We start from the raw sequence: 12,750 nt of genomic DNA on the forward strand, positions 1-12,750 counted from the left end.
ATTCTTTTCAACAATTTTGTCCTAAAAGTTTTCCATTCCCTTTTAGGAGGACTATGTGTATACTCTTAGGCAGGGAAAAGTAGGCCTGAAAAACTATTGAAAAAAAATGTTAAAAAACTGAGAATGCAAATGCAAAGAAAAAAGAGTGCTGTGCCACAATAACCAATAACTGTGTTGCAGCATGTGGGTGCTGTGGCTTAGTTGGTTAAAGTGCCTGTCTAGTAAACAGGAGATCCTGAGTTCAACTATCAGCAGTGCCTTTGCTCATCTTATTATCACCAAGTCATTGCCTGCTGTTTACATCCCAGATTTTCGGGATCACGTCTTAGAGCTTCACCCATATTTGCTCACAGGAGACTTGCATTCGCTATGCCCACTGTTTCCACCACATCTGAACAAAGACATTTTCTTATCAGTTTGGTTTGATGTACTACCTTCCATCTCTGACAATAGGTAAAGGTCACTAACAAGTCTTTTGGGATGCTATGCGCAACATGGATGGGAGCTTAACCCGCACTTCTCTAGCCAAAACTTCTTCAATTAAAATTGCTGCTTCTACAATAGGAAACATTGTATAAAACTTAATTACTAAGCCACAGCACCTACATGAAATATAATAGTGACTGGCTTCTGTGGCACAATACTCATTGGTTTTGCCACAGCTTTCATTATCATATTTTGGAAGTTGCACAACATTCTTTTCAACAATTTTGTCCTAAAAGTTTTCCATTCCCTTTTAGGTGGACTATGTGTATACTCTTAGGCAGGGAAAAGTAGGCCTGAAAAACTATTGAAAAAAAAATGTTAAAAAACTGAGAATGCAAATGCAAAGAAAAAAGAGTGCTGTGCCACAATAACCAATAGCTGTATAGCAGCATGTGGGCGCTGTGGCTTAGTTGGTTAAAGCGCCTGTCTAGTAAACAGGAGATCCTGAGTTCAACTCTCAGCAGTGCCTTTGCTCATCTTATTATCACCAAGTCATTGCCTGCTGTTTACATCCCAGATTTTCGGGATCACGTCTTTGAGCTTCACCCATATTTGCTCACAGGAAACTTGCATTCCCTATGCCCACTGTTTCCACCACATCTGAACAAAGACATTTTCTTATCAGTTTGGTTTGATGTACTACCTTCCATCTCTGACAATAGGTAAAGGTCACTAACAAGTCTTTTGGGATGCTATGCTCAACATGGATGGGAGCTTAACCCGCACTTGCCTAGCCAAAACTTCTTCAAGTAAAATTGCTGCTTCTACAATAGGAAACATTGTATAAAACTTAATCACTAAGCCACAGCACCTACATGAAATATAATAGTGACTGGCTTCTGTGGCACAATACTCATTGGTTTTGCCACAGCTTTCATTATCATATTTTGGAAGTTGCACAACATTCTTTTCAACAATTTTGTCCTAAAAGTTTTCCATTCCCTTTTAGGTGGACTATGTGTATACTCTTAGGCAGGGAAAAGTAGGCCTGAAAAACTATTGAAAAAAAAATGTTAAAAAACTGAGAATGCAAATGCAAAGAAAAAAGAGTGCTGTGCCACAATAACCAATAACTGTATTGCAGCTTGTGGGTGCTGTGGCTTAGTTGGTTAAAGTGCCTGTCTAGTAAACAGGAGATCCTGAGTTCAACTCTCGGCAGTGCCTTTGCTCATCTTATTATCACCAAGTCATTGCCTGCTGTTTACATCCCAGATTTTCGGGATCACGTCTTAGAGCTTCACCCATATTTGCTCACAGGAAACTTGCATTCGCTATGCCCACTGTTTCCACCACATCTGAACAAAGACATTTTCTTATCAGTTTGGTTTGATGTACTACCTTCCATCTCTGACAATAGGTAAAGGTCACTAACAAGTCTTTTGGGATGCTATGCTCAACATGGATGGGAGCTTAACCCGCACTTGCCTAGCCAAAACTTCTTCAAGTAAAATTGCTGCTTCTACAATAAGAAACATTGTATAAAACTTAATTACTAAGCCACAGCACCTACATGAAATATAATAGTGACTGGCTTCTGTGGCACAAAACTCATTGGTTTTGCCACAGCTTTCATTATCATATTTTGGAAGTTGCACAACATTCTTTTCAACAATTTTGTCCTAAAAGTTTTCCATTCCCTTTTAGGAGGACTATGTGTATGCTCTTAGGCAGGGAAAAGTAGGCCTGAAAAACTATTAAAAAAAAATGTTAAAAAACTGAGAATGCAAATGCAAAGAAAAAAGAGTGCTGTGCCACAATAACCAATAACTGTATTGCAGCATGTGGGTGCTGTGGCTTAGTTGGTTAAAGTGCCTGTCTAGTAAACAGGAGATCCTGAGTTCAACTCTCAGCAGTGCCTTTGCTCATCTTATTATGCCCAAGTCATTGCCTGCTGTTTACATCCCAGATTTTCGGGATCACGTCTTAGAGCTTCACCCATATTTGCTCACAGGAGACTTGCATTCGCTATGCCCACTGTTTCCACCACATCTGAACAAAGACATTTTCTTATCAGTTTGGTTTGATGTACTACCTTCCATCTCTGACAATAGGTAAAGGTCACTAACAAGTCTTTTGGGATGCTATGCTCAACATGGATGGGAGCTTAACCCGCACTTGCCTAGCCAAAACTTCTTCAAGTAAAATTGCTGCTTCTACAATAGGAAACATTGTATAAAACTTAATCACTAAGCCACAGCACCTACATGAAATATAATAGTGACTGGCTTCTGTGGCACAATACTCATTGGTTTTGCCACAGCTTTCATTATCATATTTTGGAAGTTGCACAACATTCTTTTCAACAATTTTGTCCTAAAAGTTTTCCATTCCCTTTTAGGTGGACTATGTGTATACTCTTAGGCAGGGAAAAGTAGGCCTGAAAAACTATTGAAAAAAAAATGTTAAAAAACTGAGAATGCAAATGCAAAGAAAAAAGAGTGCTGTGCCACAATAACCAATAACTGTATTGCAGCTTGTAGGTGCTGTGGCTTAGTTGGTTAAAGTGCCTGTCTAGTAAACAGGAGATCCTGAGTTCAACTCTCAGCAGTGCCTTTGCTCATCTTATTATCACCAAGTCATTGCCTGCTGTTTACATCCCAGATTTTCGGGATCACGTCTTAGAGCTTCACCCATATTTGCTCACAGGAAACTTGCATTCGCTATGCCCACTGTTTCCACCACATCTGAACAAAGACATTTTCTTATCAGTTTGGTTTGATGTACTACCTTCCATCTCTGACAATAGGTAAAGGTCACTAACAAGTCTTTTGGGATGCTATGCTCAACATGGATGGGAGCTTAACCCGCACTTGCCTAGCCAAAACTTCTTCAAGTAAAATTGCTGCTTCTACAATAAGAAACATTGTATAAAACTTAATTACTAAGCCACAGCACCTACATGAAATATAATAGTGACTGGCTTCTGTGGCACAAAACTCATTGGTTTTGCCACAGCTTTCATTATCATATTTTGGAAGTTGCACAACATTCTTTTCAACAATTTTGTCCTAAAAGTTTTCCATTCCCTTTTAGGAGGACTATGTGTATGCTCTTAGGCAGGGAAAAGTAGGCCTGAAAAACTATTAAAAAAAAATGTTAAAAAACTGAGAATGCAAATGCAAAGAAAAAAGAGTGCTGTGCCACAATAACCAATAACTGTATTGCAGCATGTGGGTGCTTTGGCTTAGTTGGTTAAAGTGCCTGTCTAGTAAACAGGAGATCCTGAGTTCAACTCTCAGCAGTGCCTTTGCTCATCTTATTATGCCCAAGTCATTGCCTGCTGTTTACATCCCAGATTTTCGGGATCACGTCTTTGAGCTTCACCCATATTTGCTCACAGGAGACTTGCATTCGCTATGCCCACTGTTTCCACCACATCTGAACAAAGACATTTTCTTATCAGTTTGGTTTGATGTACTACCTTCCATCTCTGACAATAGGTAAAGGTCACTAACAAGTCTTTTGGGATGCTATGCGCAACATGGATGGGAGCTTAACCCGCACTTCTCTAGCCAAAACTTCTTCAATTAAAATTGCTGCTTCTACAATAGGAAACATTGTATAAAACTTAATTACTAAGCCACAGCACCTACATGAAATATAATAGTGACTGGCTTCTGTGGCACAATACTCATTGGTTTTGCCACAGCTTTCATTATCATATTTTGGAAGTTGCACAACATTCTTTTCAACAATTTTGTCCTAAAAGTTTTCCATTCCCTTTTAGGTGGACTATGTGTATACTATTAGGCAGGGAAAAGTAGGCCTGAAAAACTATTGAAAAAAAATGTTAAAAAACTGAGAATGCAAATGCAAAGAAAAAAGAGTGCTGTGCCACAATAACCAATAACTGTATAGCAGCATGTGGGCGCTGTGGCTTAGTTGGTTAAAGCGCCTGTCTAGTAAACAGGAGATCCTGAGTTCAACTCTCAGCAGTGCCTTTGCTCATCTTATTATCACCAAGTCATTGCCTGCTGTTTACATCCCAGATTTTCGGGATCACGTCTTTGAGCTTCACCCATATTTGCTCACAGGAAACTTGCATTCGCTATGCCCACTGTTTCCACCACATCTGAACAAAGACATTTTCTTATCAGTTTGGTTTGATGTACTACCTTCCATCTCTGACAATAGGTAAAGGTCACTAACAAGTCTTTTGGGATGCTATGCTCAACATGGATGGAAGCTTAACCCGCACTTGCCTAGCCAAAACTTCTTCAAGTAAAATTGCTGCTTCTACAATAAGAAACATTGTACAAAACTTAATTACTAAGCCACAGCACCTACATGAAATATAATAGTGACTGGCTTCTGTGGCACAAAACTCATCGGTTTTGCCACAGCTTTCATTATCATATTTTGGAAGTTGCACAACATTCTTTTCAACAATTTTGTGCTAAAAGTTTTCTATTCCCTTTTAGGTTGACTATGTGTATGCTCTTAGGCAGGGAAAAGTAGGCCTGAAAAACTATTGAAAAAAAAATGTTAAACTGAGAATGCTAATGCAAACAAAAAAGAGTGCTGTCGCACGATAACCGATATCTGAATTGCAGTATGTGGCTGCTGTGGCTTAGTTGGTTAAAGTGCCTGTCTAGTAAACAGGAGATCCTGAGTTCAACTCTCAGCAGTGCCTTTGCTCATCTTATTATCACCAAGTCATTGCCTGCTGTTTACATCCCAGATTTTCGGGATCACGTCTTTGAGCTTCACCCATATTTGCTCACAGGAAACTTGCATTCCCTATGCCCACTGTTTCCACCACATCTGAACAAAGACATTTTCTTATCAGTTTGGTTTGATGTACTACCTTCCATCTCTGACAATAGGTAAAGGTCACTAACAAGTCTTTTGGGATGCTATGCTCAACATGGATGGGAGCTTAACCCGCACTTGCCTAGCCAAAACTTCTTCAAGTAAAATTGCTGCTTCTACAATAGGAAACATTGTATAAAACTTAATCACTAAGCCACAGCACCTACATGAAATATAATAGTGACTGGCTTCTGTGGCACAATACTCATTGGTTTTGCCACAGCTTTCATTATCATATTTTGGAAGTTGCACAACATTCTTTTCAACAATTTTGTCCTAAAAGTTTTCCATTCCCTTTTAGGTGGACTATGTGTATACTCTTAGGCAGGGAAAAGTAGGCCTGAAAAACTATTGAAAAAAAATGTTAAAAAACTGAGAATGCAAATGCAAAGAAAAAAGAGTGCTGTGCCACAATAACCAATAACTGTATTGCAGCATGTGGGTGCTGTGGCTTAGTTGGTTAAAGTGCCTGTCTAGTAAACAGGAGATCCTGAGTTCAACTCTCAGCAGTGCCTTTGCTCATCTTATTATGCCCAAGTCATTGCCTGCTGTTTACATCCCAGATTTTCGGGATCACGTCTTAGAGCTTCACCCATATTTGCTCACAGGAGACTTGCATTCGCTATGCCCACTGTTTCCACCACATCTGAACAAAGACATTTTCTTATCAGTTTGGTTTGATGTACTACCTTCCATCTCTGACAATAGGTAAAGGTCACTAACAAGTCTTTTGGGATGCTATGCTCAACATGGATGGGAGCTTAACCCGCACTTGCCTAGCCAAAACTTCTTCAAGTAAAATTGCTGCTTCTACAATAAGAAACATTGTATAAAACTTAATTACTAAGCCACAGCACCTACATGAAATATAATAGTGACTGGCTTCTGTGGCACAAAACTCATTGGTTTTGCCACAGCTTTCATTATCATATTTTGGAAGATGCACAACATTCTTTTCAACAATTTTGTCCTAAAAGTTTTCCATTCCCTTTTAGGTGGACTATGTGTATACTCTTAGGCAGGGAAAAGTAGGCCTGAAAAACTATTGAAAAAAAAATGTTAAAAAACTGAGAATGCAAATGCAAAGAAAAAAGAGTGCTGTGCCACAATAACCAATAACTGTATTGCAGCATGTGGGTGCTGTGGCTTAGTTGGTTAAAGTGCCTGTCTAGTAAACAGGAGATCCTGAGTTCAACTCTCAGCAGTGCCTTTGCTCATCTTATTATCACCAAGTCATTGCCTGCTGTTTACATCCCAGATTTTCGGGATCACGTCTTAGAGCTTCACCCATATTTGCTCACAGGAAACTTGCATTCGCTATGCCCACTGCTTCCACCACATCTGAACAAAGACATTTTCTTATCAGTTTGGTTTGATGTACTACCTTCCATCTCTGACAATAGGTAAAGGTCACTAACAAGTCTTTTGGGATGCTATGCTCAACATGGATGGGAGCTTAACCCGCACTTGCCTAGCCAAAACTTCTTCAAGTAAAATTGCTGCTTCTACAATAAGAAACATTGTATAAAACTTAATTACTAAGCCACAGCACCTACATGAAATATAATAGTGACTGGCTTCTGTGGCACAAAACTCATTGGTTTTGCCACAGCTTTCATTATCATATTTTGGAAGTTGCACAACATTCTTTTCAACAATTTTGTCCTAAAAGTTTTCCATTCCCTTTTAGGTGGACTATGTGTATACTCTTAGGCAGGGAAAAGTAGGCCTGAAAAACTATTGAAAAAAAATGTTAAAAAACTGAGAATGCAAATGCAAAGAAAAAAGAGTGCTGTCGCACGATAACCGATATCTGAATTGCAGTATGTGGGTGCTGTGGCTTAGCTGGTTAAAGCGCCTGTCTATTCAACAGGAGATCCTGAGTTCAATTATCAGCAGTGCCTTTGCTCATCTTATTATCACCAAGTCATTGCCTGCTGTTTACATCCCAGATTTTCGGGATCACGTCTTTGAGCTTCACCCATATTTGCTCACAGGAAACTTGCATTCCCTATGCCCACTGTTTCCACCACATCTGAACAAAGACATTTTCTTATCAGTTTGGTTTGATGTACTACCTTCCATCTCTGACAATAGGTAAAGGTCACTAACAAGTCTTTTGGGATGCTATGCTCAACATGGATGGGAGCTTAACCCGCACTTGCCTAGCCAAAACTTCTTCAAGTAAAATTGCTGCTTCTACAATAAGAAACATTGTATAAAACTTAATTACTAAGCCACAGCACCTACATGAAATATAATAGTGACTGGCTTCTGTGGCACAAAACTCATTGGTTTTGCCACAGCTTTCATTATCATATTTTGGAAGTTGCACAACATTCTTTTCAACAATTTTGTCCTAAAAGTTTTCCATTCCCTTTTAGGTGGACTATGTGTATACTCTTAGGCAGGGAAAAGTAGGCCTGAAAAACTATTGAAAAAAAAATGTTAAACTGAGAATGCTAATGCAAACAAAAAAGAGTTCTGTGGCACGATAACCAATATCTGTATTGCAGTATGTGGGTGCTGTGGCTTAGCTGGTTAAAGCGTCTGTCTAGTAAACAGGTGATCCTGAGTTCAACTCTCAGCAGTGCCTTTGCTCATCTTATTATCACCAAGTCATTGCCTGCTGTTTACATCCCTGATTTTCGGGATCACGTCTTTGAGCTTCACTCATATTTGCTCACAGGAAACTTGCATTCGCTATGCCCACTGTTTCCACCACATCGGAACAAAGACATTTTCTTATCAGTTTGGTTTGATGTACTACCTTCCATCTCTGACAATAGGTAAAGGTCACTAACAAGTCTTTTGGGATGCTATGCTCAATATGGATGGGAGCTTCACTAGCGCACGGAAGGGGTGGTTCCGAGTGTCTGGAACCCTCCCCCCAACCCAGGGGCGTAGCTTGGTGGGGGCATTGTTTTGTTATCTCCTCTCTCTGCCTGAGAGTCTGGTGTCAGCGAGCGCACGTCATTACATGCTGCACGCAGCTTACATGCAGCAGGGATGAGGTCACAGGAGCCCCGGGAAGTCTGAGTCAGGCCTTGCTGGAATAGATCACGCTGAGTGCTGATGATCGGACTGGCACGAATATACAGGTGCCTGATTGGTGGAGAGCCGACTCCCATGTCTCCCCGAGTGTCTCTCTCTTTCCTGTTCCGCCCCCCTATACACATGCTGCCTCTTCTCTCATTGCCCTAGCATGGAGTAGCTGTCACATGCTGCCTGGCTAGCGCGGGTGGCTTGAATACAGCAGCATATGAAGCAGCCAGCCAGAACGGGACAGACACTCTGCTCACATGCCAGGCATTCCTTAGTGTGAGCCGCTCTGTTGTGTCGTTTCCTCCTCCGGAGATTCATTCACCTCTCTTCAGCTCAGCTTTCTTCATTAACTCCTTCACTGCTGGTAAGGAGTTAAGATATTTGCACTGACTCACTTTGTGTTTATGGTGGGGGCAGGAGTGTTACTGGGGGGGGGGGGGGAAGTTAGGGGATTACTGTTACTGGGAGCATTACTGTTGTTGGGTGGGGGGGAGATTACTGGGGGGGGGGGTGGAATTACTGTAGCTTAGAGGGTCTCATGGTCCCTAACATACTGTACTTGTACTTGTGTGATAAAATGCTAAATGCTGGAAGAAGCCTGCAGGGACAGGGGTCAGACAGTCAGGAATGGAATCACAGAATGTATGTATGTCATATACACATACTGTACATACATTCCCTTATGCTTACTGACCCTGTCTCTGATCCTTCAGGCTTAAAGCTTTTAGCATTTTATCACACATTCAGCAAGTCATTATCCCAGTATCTGGGGGGGGGGGGGGGGGAAGCTCTATACAGTGGCTGGATAGAGTACTGGTTGAGGACTCTGCCTCTAACATAGGAGACCTGGGGACATATACCTATCTAAGCTATACTGGGGCATATACCTATCTAAGCTATACTGGGGCATATACCTATCTAAACTATACTGGGGCATATACCTATCTAAGCTATACTGGGGGCATATACCTATCTAACCTATACTGGGGCCATATTCCTATCTAAGCTATACTGGGGGACATATACCTATCTGATCTATACTGGGGACATAGACCTATCTGATCTATACTGGGGACATAGACCTATCTGATCTATACTGGGGACATAGACCTATCTGATCTATACTGGGGACATAGACCTATCTGATCTATACTGGGGACATAGACTATCTGATCTATACTGGGGACATAGACCTATCTGATCTATACTGGGGACATAGACCTATCTGATCTATACTGGGGACATAGACCTATCTGATCTATACTGGGGACATAGACCTATCTAATGTATACTGGGGACATAGACCTATCTAATGTATACTGGGGACATAGACCTATCTAATGTATACTGGGGACATAGACCTATCTAATGTATACTGGGGACATAGACCTATCTAATGTATACTGGGGACATAGACCTATCTAATGTATACTGGGGACATAGACCTATCTAAGCTATACTGGGGGCATAGACCTATCTAACCTATACTGGGGCATATACCTATCTAACCTATACTGGGGGCATATACCTATCTAACCTATACTGGGGGCATATACCTATCTAACCTATACTGGGGGACATATACCTATCTAATCTATACTGGGGGGAGTGCAATTTAGCTTAGAAACTGCTCGTATTTGGCTCCACCCACACCATGTTTTGGCCACGCCCACACGCCGCTATCAGGAACCCCCCCCCTGGAAATCCTGGATTTGCCCCTGAGCTTAACCCGCACTTGCCTAGCCAAAACTTCTTCAAGTAAAATTGCTGCTTCTACAATAGGAAACATTGTATAAAACTTAATCACTAAGCCACAGCACCTACATGAAATATAATAGTGACTGGCTTCTGTGGCACAATACTCATCGGTTTTGCCACAGCTTTCATTATCATATTTTGGAAGTTGCACAACATTCTTTTCAACAATTTTGTCCTAAAAGTTTTCCATTCCCTTTTAGGTGGACTATGTGTATACTCTTAGGCAGGGAAAAGTAGGCCTGAAAAACTATTGAAACAAAAAAGTTAAAAAACTGAGAATGCAAATGCAAAGAAAAAAGAGTGCTGTGCCACAATAACCAATAACTGTATTGCAGCATGTGGGCGCTGTGGCTTAGTTGGTTAAATCGCCTGTCTAGTAAACAGGAGATCCTGAGTTCGACTCTCAGCAGTGCCTTTGCTCATCTTATTATCACCAAGTCATTGCCTGCTGTTTACATCCCAGATTTTCGGGATCACGTCTTTGAGCTTCACCCATATTTGCTCACAGGAAAAATTTGCATTCGCTATGCCCACTGTTTCCACCACATCTGAACAAAGACGTTTTCTTATCAGTTTGGTTTGATGTACTACCTTCCATCTCTGACAATAGGTAAAGGTCACTAACAAGTCTTTTGGGATGCTATGCTCAACATGGATGGGAGCTTAACCCGCACTTGCCTAGCCAAAACTTCTTCAAGTAAAATTGCTGCTTCTACAATTAGAAACATTGTATAAAACTTAATTACTAAGCCACAGCACCTACATGAAATATAATAGTGACTGGCTTCTGTGGCACAAAACTCATCGGTTTTGCCACAGCTTTTATTATCATATTTTGGAAGTTGCATAACATTCTTTTGAACAATTTTGTCCTAAAAGTTTTCCATTCCCTTTTAGGTGGACTATGTGTATACTCTTAGGCAGGAAAAAGAAGGCCTGAAAAACTATTGAAAAAAAAATGTTAAAAAACTGAGAATGCAAATGCAAAGAAAAAAGAGTGCTGTGCAACGATAACCAATAACTGTGTTACAGCATATGGGTGTTGTGGCTTAGTTGGTTAAAGCATCAGTCTAGTAAACAAGAGATCCTGAGTTCAACTCTCAGCAGTGCCTTTGCTCATCTTATTATCACCAAGTCATTGCCTGCTGTTTACATCCAAGATTTTCGGGATCACGTCTTTGAGCTTCACCCATATTTGCTCACAGGAAACTTGCATTCGCTATGCCCACTGTTTCCACCACATCTGAACAATAAGGAAAATTGTATACTAACCTTCGGTAATTTTCCTTTCCTGGAACAGAAGATGGCGACATACATTGGGTTAGGCCACGCCTCCTGACCCCTGATAGGACAGTTCATATATAAATTCTAAGAACCCCCCCTCCCCCCCCTGGCCATTCTCGTGAAAAATCAGTCCTCGAATGGACCCGAGGGTGGGATTCGTATGTCGCCATCTTCTGTTCCAGTAAAGGAAAATTACCGAAGGTTAGTATACAATTTTCCTTATTCCTGGACAGAGATGGGGACATACATTGGGATATACAAAATCAAACAGAGAGGGAGGGAGTATGCAAAATACAAAACATTTATTTCTCTACTGCAGACAAAACAGCTTCTCCAAATTTGAGCGAAGTCAGACATGCAGGATTCACATGATAATGTTTAACAAAAGTGTGCATAGAGGACCAGCTTGCTGCTCTATATATTGTGTCTACTGAAACTTTAGCATAGCATGCCTAGGAGGCGGCCATTCCTCTGGTGGAATGGGCATGAATTTCCCTGGGTACCTGAAGTCCTTTAGTTTTATAGCACATCTGTATAATCTTCACAAGCCAGTTGGCTAAAGTTCTGGCTGTAACAGACTCTCCTTTCCTAGCTCCCTGAATGTTTACAAACAATCGATCAGACCTTCTAAAGGATTGAGTAACATCAAGATAGGCCTTAATGCTCCTTCCCACATCCAATGGATGGAAATCTCGATCCGAAAGAAAAGTTGGCAAGGTTAATTCTTGATTGATATGAAAGGAGGAAGCTACCTTAGGGACATATTGAAGAACTGGTCTGATTACCACTCTGTCTGGAAAAAATTGAAGGAGGTTGTCTGTACAACCTAATGCTTGCAAGTCAGAAACCCGTTTAGCAGAGGATATTGCTACTAAGAATATCGTCTTCAAGGTAATATTCCACAACGAAGCAGATTCCACTGGGTGAAAAGGAGTAATTGAGAGTACGTCCAATACTACACAGAGGTCCCACTGGGGGAAGAAAGGCTTTCGTGGAGGTCTAATCTTTTGTACGGCTTGGATGAATTGGATGACCAAAGGATTAAGTGCCCATCTTTCGTTGGTCAATGCAGAAAGCGCCGAAACTTGTACTTTAATTGCGGAAACACTCAACTGTTTATCAACTCCTGTTTGAAGAAATCCTAGAATGTTCTGAATTGTTGGCATAAGTAGGTTAAAGTTGTTGAGTGATGCAAAATTTGCGAACCTTTCCCAGATCCTACGATAAGTAGCGTTAGTAGATCTTTTCCTGGACATCAGTAAAGTGGATGTTACATCATCAGAGAGACCTAAGGACAAGTACTTCTGCCTTTCAATTTCCAGGCCGTCAAACTGAGACTGTTGACATTGGGGTACAAAAGATCCC

General features: G+C 40.9%; 8 non-coding genes across 8 annotated transcripts; all 8 read left to right on the top strand.

Annotated features, from left to right (window-relative positions):
- The first annotated feature begins 881 nt into the window (after nucleotides 1–881).
- TRNAT-AGU (transfer RNA threonine (anticodon AGU)) lies at nucleotides 882–955 on the top strand. Its single transcript has one exon. It is a non-coding gene; the product is annotated as a tRNA-Thr (tRNA).
- A 1,315-nt stretch (nucleotides 956–2,270) lies between these two features.
- On the top strand, nucleotides 2,271–2,344 carry TRNAT-AGU (transfer RNA threonine (anticodon AGU)). The gene has a single exon. It is a non-coding gene; the product is annotated as a tRNA-Thr (tRNA).
- Nucleotides 2,345–2,965: 621 nt separating this feature from the next.
- Nucleotides 2,966–3,039, top strand: TRNAT-AGU (transfer RNA threonine (anticodon AGU)). The gene has a single exon. It is a non-coding gene; the product is annotated as a tRNA-Thr (tRNA).
- A 1,314-nt stretch (nucleotides 3,040–4,353) lies between these two features.
- Nucleotides 4,354–4,427, top strand: TRNAT-AGU (transfer RNA threonine (anticodon AGU)). The gene has a single exon. It is a non-coding gene; the product is annotated as a tRNA-Thr (tRNA).
- A 1,312-nt stretch (nucleotides 4,428–5,739) lies between these two features.
- On the top strand, nucleotides 5,740–5,813 carry TRNAT-AGU (transfer RNA threonine (anticodon AGU)). The gene has a single exon. It is a non-coding gene; the product is annotated as a tRNA-Thr (tRNA).
- Nucleotides 5,814–6,434: 621 nt separating this feature from the next.
- TRNAT-AGU (transfer RNA threonine (anticodon AGU)) lies at nucleotides 6,435–6,508 on the top strand. The gene has a single exon. It is a non-coding gene; the product is annotated as a tRNA-Thr (tRNA).
- A 620-nt stretch (nucleotides 6,509–7,128) lies between these two features.
- On the top strand, nucleotides 7,129–7,202 carry TRNAN-AUU (transfer RNA asparagine (anticodon AUU)). Its single transcript has one exon. It is a non-coding gene; the product is annotated as a tRNA-Asn (tRNA).
- A 3,240-nt stretch (nucleotides 7,203–10,442) lies between these two features.
- Nucleotides 10,443–10,516, top strand: TRNAT-AGU (transfer RNA threonine (anticodon AGU)). Its single transcript has one exon. It is a non-coding gene; the product is annotated as a tRNA-Thr (tRNA).
- The last annotated feature ends 2,234 nt before the right edge of the window (nucleotides 10,517–12,750 follow it).

Source organism: Hyperolius riggenbachi, chromosome 11 (assembly GCF_040937935.1).
Source record: "Hyperolius riggenbachi isolate aHypRig1 chromosome 11, aHypRig1.pri, whole genome shotgun sequence".
Lineage (NCBI taxonomy): Eukaryota > Metazoa > Chordata > Amphibia > Anura > Hyperoliidae > Hyperolius > Hyperolius riggenbachi.